Below are 11411 nucleotides of genomic sequence, written 5' to 3'. Positions count from 1 at the left end.
GCAATTTAGAGAAAAATCTGAGATTACCCCAGTAAAAATGTTAGAAAAAAAGTTCTTAATTTTAATGTATCCAGTTCTTAAAGATTAAATGTAAAAAAAATTGATATAAGTTTATGAGAAATATATCTGTATTTTTACTAGAAAGCTGTATATAGCGTCAGGCATCCTATAGTATAAACTCATATTAGTCCAAGCAATTTAAAATTCGAGTTATCAAGAAAATAGTTACTAAAATAATATCCTGAATTTTGTTTACCATCATCACAATCATAACAAAAATCGTAAGATATAGCCGATAAAATAAACGCCGATCTTCAAATAATTAAAATCAAATATTTATCTGCTAACCTTAAATTCTGACAAAACTAAACTATTGTTTATTAACAGAAAAATTAAAAGAAACCCTGTTAAAAATTACTTACTGTAACAAAATATAAAATTGCATATGATACTTTATGTAAGAGATATTATCGCCGTAGAATCATTGCGGCTAATCATCAACACAAATTCTCCTCTGATAATACTTATATTTCATTTACATATTCAAATTCAAATTCAAAAGACTTTTATTACCACTTAAACATTGTACATAGAAAATTACATTTTTTTATTACAAGAATTTACACAATGCTAAGAGTAATGCGGACTGAACTGCGATTATAAAAACAACCGATAACACATACACGAGCTAGTGCGCATGTGCTGCTCAGACCATTAAAACATACTAACCTAATTACAACTAAAAGAAGAATAAAGACTTTCCCAATTATAATTATTAAGAAAATAAGTCATTAAACCCTAAAAACATATAAAAGATAAAAACAAAAAAAAATATAGTGTAATAATTTACTATATCAATTACATTAATATAGGTACCATCTATGCAATAGACAGAGAGGAGGAAGGGCGGCAAAAAACACGAGCCGAGGCTGGAAAACCAGGGCAACACGACGCAAAAATGAATAGATATTCCAAAATGAACCATTTAAAATTTTATTTTTATGCCTGCAAGATCAACAAGACCAGTGTTGATTTAAAAAGTAAAAATTCAAAAATAATATGGTTGCAATTAAATAAAAATAATTAAATTATATTTTTAATAAAAATTTGATGGCGTGAATTTGTTAAAATGCCTATGTTAGTTGAGAATCAAGAAGAATTTCTTTAACATATGCAATAAATTTCTTTGGTGAACTATTTTTAATGTATTCCGGTAACCTGTTCCACATATGAATGCCTACATACTGGAATGATTTTTTGAAACCTGATGTTCGATGAAATGGAATTCTAATTAAATTTGGATTTCTTACATTGTGTATATAATCATGGTGAAAAAATAAGTCTCTTAAATATGGCGGCTGACCTGATTTAATTATTTTGTAAATTAAATTATACATATGACACTTCCTTCTATTTCTCATATTTAATATAAAATGTGAATTTAGATAAGGAGTAATGTGGTCTCTATACGATATATTAAAGGAAAAACGCATACAACTATTTTGCAGTTTTTGCACCGTCCTTGACAGAGATACGGTTAGTGAGTCGCCATACACAATGTCCGCATAATCCACCAAAGACAGTACAAGCGAATTGCAAAGCAAATATTTGGTGTTTGATGGTAACTGATTTTTGTATTGATATAAGTTTTTTAAACGACCATAAGCAATTTTGATTTTGTTCTTAATGTGGGAGGCAAAGCTGAGATTTGAATCGAATATAACCCCTAGATTACGTTTTTCCGCAACGGTTGGTATAGCTGTTCCATTAATATTAATTTTAAAATTTTCCATGCAATCTAGAAGATGACTTTTATTTTGTGAAAAAAACATTGCACATGACTTTGAAGCATTTAATTTGAGGTTATGGTTTTCAGCAAACAAAGCAATCTGATTTAAGTCGGCGTTAATTTTATTCTGTGCCACCTGAGCGTCTGATATTTTAAAAGAATTATAAATTTGGGAGTCGTCAGCAAATTGGTGCAGCTTAGAATTTTCGATGCACTGATTCATATCAGCAACATATAAAGAGAAAAGTAAGGGGCCTAATATGGAACCCTGAGGCACCCCTTTTTTAAATGACAAAAACCTTGAAAATTTAAATTCACCATTATTCACCGTTCGGACACAATGTAACCGATCATTAAGATAAGAGCTAAAAAAATTTATGGCATTTGCCGAAAAACCATAATAGTGCAGTTTTGCCAAAAGCATTTGGTGATCTATGGTATCAAATGCTTTACTTAGATCTAAAAGAGTTAGGCAAGTTATTTCCTTTGAATCCTCTTTAAACCTGATATCATTAACAATACTGATAAGACTTGTTATAGTACTATAAGATTTACGAAATCCTGACTGGCAATCAGGAATAATTTTTAAATTATAAACATAGTCAGCTATTTCGTTATATACGTGACGTTCTAAGATTTTTGAAATGACAGGCAGAATACTTATTGGCCTAATGTCTTTATAATCTGTTGGACAAGGTATTTTTGGTAAGGGAATGAGTATCGCTTTTTTCCAATCATCGGGGAATTGGTTTTCTAAGATGCAGGAATTTAAAATATTGACTAATGGCTTAAGACAAAAAGGAAGACATAGTTTAAGATCTCTAATGGAAATTCCATCACCATCTATTGCATTTGACCCTATTTTATTTATAATATCGACAGTTTTATTTTCAGTTATAAGACTTATATTAAATTCCGTCTCAAAGTGACTAAATGTATTTGAATTATAAAAGTTAAGTTTTTCTAATGATGTTGAATTAGTAGGGCCCACGGTGTTCGAAAAAAAATTATTTAAGTCCTCGGGTAAATTGAGATTTTCAGGAATAGAGTCAATCTTTTTTTTAGTAAAATTAAGTTTTTTTGCTTTGTTCCAAAATTCTTTACCCTTTTCTGTAGACATTTGCTTGAAAAAAGTAATTTTTTCGCGATTAATTGCGTGTTTAGTATAATTCTTTAATTGCCTGTAATATGACAAATTCACTAGAGTTTTTTGTCGAGTATATTTTTTCCGAGCTTTGTCTCTTAATTAAATTAGATGTTTAATATTACTCGTTATCCACGGCGTAAATGGTCTATCCTTATATAGTCTTGTTTTAAACGGAGCGTATTTATTTATTAAATAGGAAATATTATTGCTAAGTAATGACACTTTTTGATTAATGTCAGAAATATAATAAATATTATGCCACTGTAGCTGCTGGGCCTCCTCCCCAAATGAAGTCATGTTAATACTATTGTAGTCCCTGGACCTAACAACTTTTTTACATAATTTAGATTTTGGTAAGTTTAAAATCGCTTGAACTAGATTATGATCAGATATGGACTCCGATATACAGGTAGATTCAGAGCTAAGACACTCGATGTTACTGCTAGCTACAATGACGTCAATAAGGGTATTAGACCGATTGTTGATTCTAGTAGGGTTATTAATCAGTTGCCGAAGATCGAATACTTCCAAAAGATACTTAAAGTTTTGAGTTGCTGCAGTTGGTCTAAGTAAATCTATATTTAAGTCCCCCATAAAAATTATACTATCATAGCATGGAACAGATATAGTAAAAATTTCTTCAACAAGTTCAAGAAATGTAGGCATGCTAGAAGAGGGTGGCCTATATATATTTACTAATAAAATATTTCTTTTATTTGCAATAAACCTTATACTTAAATACTCAAACTCATCAGTTATATGGGGAAATGTTACTAAAGAGAACTTAATGACTTTCTTTGCATAAATACCAACCCCGCCACCCCGCCCATTCCGATCTTTCCTTATAAAATTATAATTAGGTATGTTAAAAATTAAGCTATCATCATCTGGTGTAAGCCAAGTCTCTGTAACTCCCAAAATATCAAAGTCATATTCACTGGCATAATTTAGAAATTCATCGAAACCGGTTTTTATGGAGCGAAGATTTAAATGAGCAACACTGAAATTGGCCTCAGATTGCCGATCCTGCAGGATTTCAAAACTATCCCCCATTGTATACGTCAACCCTTCGCCACCCCAACCCGTGCCAAACCGCCCCACCGCCCCATCCCTCCAAATTCCATGTCATTCCACAAAAAAATGCACAAAAAAAACAGTCGACTATATGGTAATATGCAAACATATAATAAGAAAAAAATGTGGCCTGATGGTCTCTAAGTTTTATCCACTTCCTACCGCGCAAAAAACCAGATGTAAACAAAATAATAATATTCCAAAAGTATTCCATATTATATTATATGCCCCCAAAAGATATTATTTATTTTTTTAATTTATTATAAACATATTGCTCACGAACTTTCGTTATAAAACTTGTTAAAATTTATCCTTATCCTAATTACCACAATTACCATAATTAAACCCTCTCAATTCAATAATAATAATAATAATAATAATAATAATAATAATAATAATAATAATAATAATAATAATAATAATAATAATAATAATAATAATAATAATAATAATAATAATAATAATAATAATAATAATAATAATAATAATAATAATAATAATAATAATAATAATAATAATAATAATAATAATAATAATAATAATAATAATAATAATAATAATAATAATAATAATAATAATAATAACAATAATAATAATAATAATAAAACTTGACTTAAAATTGAAATCGCTACTAATAAACAATCAAATTTTTTTTTTAATTTATCATGAAGTATTGTAATAAACCTGACATATACAAGAACAGGATAATTTATAATGCAAATTAAAATTATATTAACATATAATTGTCATACAATGAAGAATCCCTAACAGCATAATAAGACCCCTGACCTGCATAAAGCATAATAAATATATTATTAGAAGGACATACCTCAAAAATCCTGAATCCAAGTAAAAAGAGGGAAAACACATCACTTTTAGTCACTAACGGAAATCATGTTAGCACTAATGAGCCCCTGAAAGTCTTCCTCTGAACTCACTTGATGTTTCACACCATTAACCATGACATAAATTTTGCCCCGGGATGTCCAACAGGAATTCTTAAAATGGCTTCTTACAACCTTAAACAATTTTCCTACCCCAGGATTAAGGACTTCGGTAATTCAACATCGTCGCGGAGCCACCGTTGGCAAAACGAAACTATAACTGGCCTGGGTTTGGTATCAACGCCGGTGTTTGAGTTTATCGTTTTTTTTTCGCCTAGACGATTCAAAAAATTTATGTCGCAATATTAGTGTTAACTATTTTAATAACTGTTGTATACAAATCTTGTTGTTCATGTATGCCATGTATAAGTAAATTGTTTTGATTTGTTGATATGGCCGCCTTGTCTGCTTCCATCTTTAGTTGAGCTACCTCTGATCTTAGGTCCTGTAGACTACTAATGGTAGATTTTTCAAACTCCAAAAATTTTTTCTTTAGGTCTGTAGATGTCGATTTAGCCTTATTTTTCGAACCAAGATCCTTTTTAAAAATTTTAAGTTGACTGTCAAACTTTACCGCCATTTCTTCTAACCTATCGTTCAGCTTCTGAATATCCATTGAGTTTTTGTAGGAAGTTTCTTCGTTTTTTGGTTTAACCATAATTTGTTGTTCTAACTGACACTTGCACAATAGGTTACTATAACTTTTGGGAACTATTTACTAATTTAAACACCAAAATTTTGGAAAAAACTAAGAGACCAAACGATCTTGCTATTCACTCAGCAGCGCCATCTTTTCCATCCATATAAAATATTTATACTCGAATCTGTTTGCTTAATGCATAAAAAATATTCGACGGCAATTACTTCTCAGAATACTATTGTTACTCGTTCTACATTTAAAAAAAAACTTCCTATATCTAGAGCTATCATTCTATTATTTACTTTAGTAAAAAAACTGTTTAAGTTTAACCATTTCCTATTTCCATTAGAAGCATTTCTAATTATATTAAATTCAAAAGAAAAGTTTGTAAAATATTACTCAGAGGAGCCTATTATAGTGTGGATGATTATTTATTATAGAATAAATAGTTGCAATGAAGTTTGATCATAGTTTACCCTGTATTGAGAGTCTTGAAGTTTTTATAGCTCTTACAACTTGCTTAACAAATGCTGGGTTGGTACAAATAACCTTTAAAAACCTAACAGAGCCTTCTACCCAAATTTATTTTTATATTATTATTTTTATATTATATTATTTTTTTTTCTTTTTTCTACCCAATCTTAGAACTTTGTCAATACTCCGTTGGCATTCTGCTGTACAATCATTAATCGGCAGACCTCTTGGACCGCCTTTTTATCGACTTCAATTCTTTCTGCTAAATCATTGCTTCCTGACTCCCTTGCATTAAAAATAATGAGGTTTTTGGATTTATCTGTCCTTTCCTGGATCTCTCCCTTTATCATGTGAACATTTTTGATCCTTTACAACTTCCAACTCTCTCTTAATACCATCAATCTCCTTCCTGAACTTTATTTATCTCAAAAGAGCAGATGCAGTAAAGTGCAGTGCATTAAATAAATTAAAAACAGAATAGGGCCAAGATACTGTCTTTTGTGGTACTTCTAATTAAACAAATTTTTCTTTACTTAGAATATAAACCTTAATATAAAGATAGACTAGACTTAGAATATAAAGCTTAACAGCTTGACGTCTGTTTTGCAAATAACTTTTAATAAGTGACTAACACATCAAAAAAATTTTTAATGTGATAGTTCAAATGGTTTAGCCAAAACAATGAAGACGCCAAAATATTCTATGCTGCTATTTAGTTGATTAGTGACTTCGGAAGTAACTTTGTATAAGGCATCCACAGTGCTACACCCTGGTAAAAACATATAGCTAACAGTCCTTTATGATTTTTTATATTAGTTGTTTTTTTTAATAATTATAGTTACTTGCCTAAATTTACTGCCATTAATTTAAGAAATAGCTTTTTAACGGTTATCAATAAATAACCTCATTGTATAATCGAAAAAAAAAACTCATAATCCCCAGATTAATCATGATTGCACTGATATTTTATTTTTATGGCAATTAAAGATTAAGGTACACCTAGAAATGCGTCAAAAGCGTGATGCATCAGATTATTTAAGATAATAATAACAGCCTTGACTTTTTAAAAGGACTTTTTGAAATTTTAAAGACTTTAAAAGACCTTGACTTTTCCCAAAAATCTCCCAGGGCTAGAAGGCAACGTACGACGTCACTGAACCAAGCCACCACCACCCAAACTAAAACAGATGTTATGATAAGGTACAAAATTTAATAATTTCGTTCCCTCAATTAGATTAATTTTTTCGATCAGGACTTCCCAGAGGACTATATACACTGCTGGCCGACCTCCATTGTACAACAGTGAGGGCCAGAAAGTTGAACCTTTTGTCATAGGTAAAGCTATAAATAAACCTACGAAAATTTAATGCAGAAAAGAAATTTTTTTCTAGGTATTTGTGGTGGTAGTGCCTCAGGTAAAACCACGGTAGCAGAAAAAATTATTGAGTCTCTTGGTGTCCCTTGGGTTACCTTGCTAAGCATGGATTCATTCTATAAAGTGCTGTCTGAGAAACAGCATCATTAAATAAACAATCTAAGACTAATAAATACCTGTATTGTTTTAAGCTTCCTGAGTAATCATTTTTACATTTTAAGGTAACTGATCGCCATCAAACCATTTGCAAACTAATTTTCCTCCCTCGAGCTGCCAGCCGTGCTCCAAGTAATCTAATGAGGATGGCACTTGTTTGTGTGCGTTACTCCAAATTTTGGAAATATATATTATTCTCAATATGTGCTGTACAAGTTCCGATTGCGACGGTGGCAAAAGTGATGCGTCGAAATTTTTTTCCGGTAATCGAAATTAATTTGCATCCTTGCTCATTTTAGATACTTTAAAATACAACGCTACACGGGCTTCGTTAACAGTCTTTATAGTCTTAAAACCGTACATAGCACAAACATAATTTTTAATCATGCTAACAAGTTCCTCTAGATCACTCGAAAATCCGTTCATGCGGTCGAAAGCTTCTATATAATTTTGATTTTTTCTTAATAGTGTGAGCGGTCTCGTTTTACCCTTTTTGAAAAATGCATGATTATAGTCGTACCCTGTAAAAGCATGGAAAGCTGGCAGTGCGAGGCTCAACTGGACACCCAATGCATTATACAAAGTGTCCCAGCAAAAACGAAACAGAGCTATTTTGGGTATGAAAAAAATTTTTTTTTTCAAAAATCTCGGACCCGTCGATTTTATTTTTGCGGGGGACAACTTTTCCTTACCAAGGCACCCTCTTACCAGCAACCCCCTTCGAGGGGGTGGAATCACCCCTAAAATCCTAAATGGAAAGAGGGGTCGTACGATACCTTATTTTAAAGGTCTTTTAATTCTGAATATAACTGCCAAATTTGAAGTGGCTAAAATTATTTTTCTGGATAAAACAGCTTGTCAAAATTGCGGAAACAGCGAAAATGAAAAAGGTATTATGGACTCTTTTTTGGATAATATTTTTAAAAGAACAAGGAAATCCTATTTTCGAAGGGGTCACTTATTAATTAAGAGGCCACCTAATACCTGGAATCCTTTACGAGGGGTTGAAAGCACCCCTTAAATCTTAAACAGAAAGAGGGATCGTGTTATACCTTATGTTGAAAGCGTTTTCACTTTAAATGGTGACTTCTGAGTGACTGATGGATTTCTTCTGGATATGAAAGCCAAATAAAATTCTGAAAAAAAAGCTTTAAATAAACCTTTATGCCTGAAACCCTTTCTTACAATTTTTTTTATTGGATCATTAAAACATGATTAAAAATTTATTAGTATTGTTAAGATTATTGTTATTACACCTTATCAGCATATCATAAATAAAAACAAAATACCAAATAAAATGCAAACACAAGTATCTGAAGAATTTATTTAGCTTGCTAAATATCATTGGTACTTTTTTCATAAAGCAGCATTTATGTAAATAGTTTTAAATTATTACCCAGTTTTTTACCACGTTGAAACACTGTTAGCAATGGTTTATTCTACTGCAGAGAGGGTTGAGATGATAGAGTTTTTCTTTCGGCATAACAATTGTGCCAATAGAACGGTAGAAGAATTTAATGACCTTCATCCAGAAAAACGAGTCAACAGAAAATACGTTCTGGAAATAGTTGCTAAATTTAGGGAATCTGGCAGTGTCTTAAATAAAAAGCGTGAGGTTCAAAATGCTGTTGTTGTCAATGAAGCAATGCAAATAACTGTCCTAGGTCAACTTCATGCCGAGCCAGGAATAAGTGTCAGAAAATTGGCGACGAGTACAGGAGTAAGCAAAAGTAGTGTTCATAGGATACTTAAGCATAATAAATTCCATGCTTACAAAATTCATCTGGTGCAAGAACTGAATGAGGACGATTTTGACAGACGAGTGCAATTTTGTGAATCGCTTAGTGATATGATAACTGTTAATCCGCGTCTTATTTACAACATTTGCTTTTCAGATGAATGTATTTTTTTTCTTAATGGCAACGTAAATCGTCATACCTGTCGCTACTGGTCAAATGCAAATCCGGGCCAGTTTCGTGAAGTTCATACCCAGTTCCCTGAGAAGTTAAATGTTTGGGCGGGAATCTTGGGCGGCTTCATTGATGGTCCGTTTTTTCTGCCCGGAAATTTGAATGGAGAAATGTACCGAGATCTCTTGGAAAATGCCGTATATCCAAGAATACTAGAAATAATGGAAGGCGGAAATCATTCTGATGATGATCAAGTCGTTTTCCAACAAGACGGAGCGCCTCCACATTATGCTGCTGGTGTGAGGCAATATCTTGATGAGATATTTCCTGATCGTTGGATTGGAAGGAGAGGACCTTTTATGGAATGGCCAGCTAGGTCACCCGATTTAACCCCATTAGATTTTTTTTTATGGGGGCATTTAAAAACAAAAGTTTACGCTACCCAACCAGACACCCTAGAAGACTTACGCCAGAGAATTATAAATGAGTGTCAGATGATAACACCTGAAGTTCTACAAAACGTCAGACATCGTTTTGAGCAAAACCTGTATTCCTGCATGGAAGTAGGCGGGGCACAATTTGAACATTTAATAAATTGACGTAATTTAAACTTAGAACATTGAAAGGCCTTTCAATGTTCTAAGAATTTAAATAAACTTGTTTTATTTAAAAGACACAAAAGGAAAAGGGTAGGTATTTCTTATCTCTCCACTTTTACTGGCAGTAAAGATTGTATTTCTTGCTATTTTTATATCCACAAGATATCCATCAGTCACTCAGAAGTCACCATTTAAATTCAGAGTAAAAAGGCCTTCAAAATAAGGAATGACACGACCCCTTTTTCTATTTAAGATTCAAGGGGTGCTTTCAACCCCTCGTAAAGGGTTCCAGGTATTAGGGTGGCCTCTTCGACGTGTTCGAGATTTTTGTAAAAAAAATTTTTTTTCATACCAAAAATACCTCTGTTTCGTTTTCGCTGGGACACCCTGTATAATGCGTTAATATCATAAAATTTTATTTTATTTCCTGTACCCATTTTCATCCACACTTGAACATTGTTATTTATATTTTGCATATTTCCCAGCATTCTACCACTTTAGTGTTTTCGGCGAGCTGGCAAATATGAAAAAATATTTTGGTGTCAGCCTCTTCATGAGCAGGACATGACCAAACTTTCCACTGTCGTTTGAACCATATGTCCATTTATAACGCTGTAACAATAACATTCTTCAGTACTAAAATACAATTTTTTTATTACCCAACTATGGAGCCATGTTGTTGCTTTTCCAATACGTTCCGAAAAAATGTATTAAAGCTTCTTTAAAATTGATGTTCTTCATCTCTTTTGAAAATTCGGATGGGCGCACTTGATCCGGACCTCTTATTTGAAAATTCTGCAATCGACTTGTACCTCGAAGCTCACGTTCTTGATCTTTTATCGACAGACTGTTGTATTATTTGTCAAACACAATGATAATAGTTGATGCTGTAGTTGCAGTTATTATTTGCAATAATTTTTTAGCAATATTGCCAAAATTATTCGGAAAAAAATTTTATGAAGTGGTATTTTATAGAGTTGTGTTAACAATAAATTTTTTCATAAATGATAATAAATGTTTTCACTCATAAATATTGTTTTAAAATTGAAATTTAGTGCTGAAAAAGTTTTTTACACTGAGATTATAATTCATGCGATCTGTGTCTTTTTAAATATCAGATATATGATAAGAACCATTTGATATAGCGTGAGACTTTTGTGGGTGTTAATATTTATATTAATATACCTGAAAAACATCGTCAGCTGCTTGTATTATAATGTAAACATCGTCAGTTGATGTACGCAAGCAAGCGCGCGATGGTCGAGCGCTTAGCACCTTCTCCGCATCAGCTGACGACTTTCGCAACAACATACACGCAGCTGACGATGTTTTTTGTGAGTAGTAGTATGAATACTAATATCCA

The sequence above is a fragment of the Anthonomus grandis genome, chromosome 8 (assembly GCF_022605725.1).
Source record: "Anthonomus grandis grandis chromosome 8, icAntGran1.3, whole genome shotgun sequence".
Classification (NCBI taxonomy): domain Eukaryota; kingdom Metazoa; phylum Arthropoda; class Insecta; order Coleoptera; family Curculionidae; genus Anthonomus; species Anthonomus grandis.
This window is presented reverse-complemented; position numbering follows the sequence as displayed.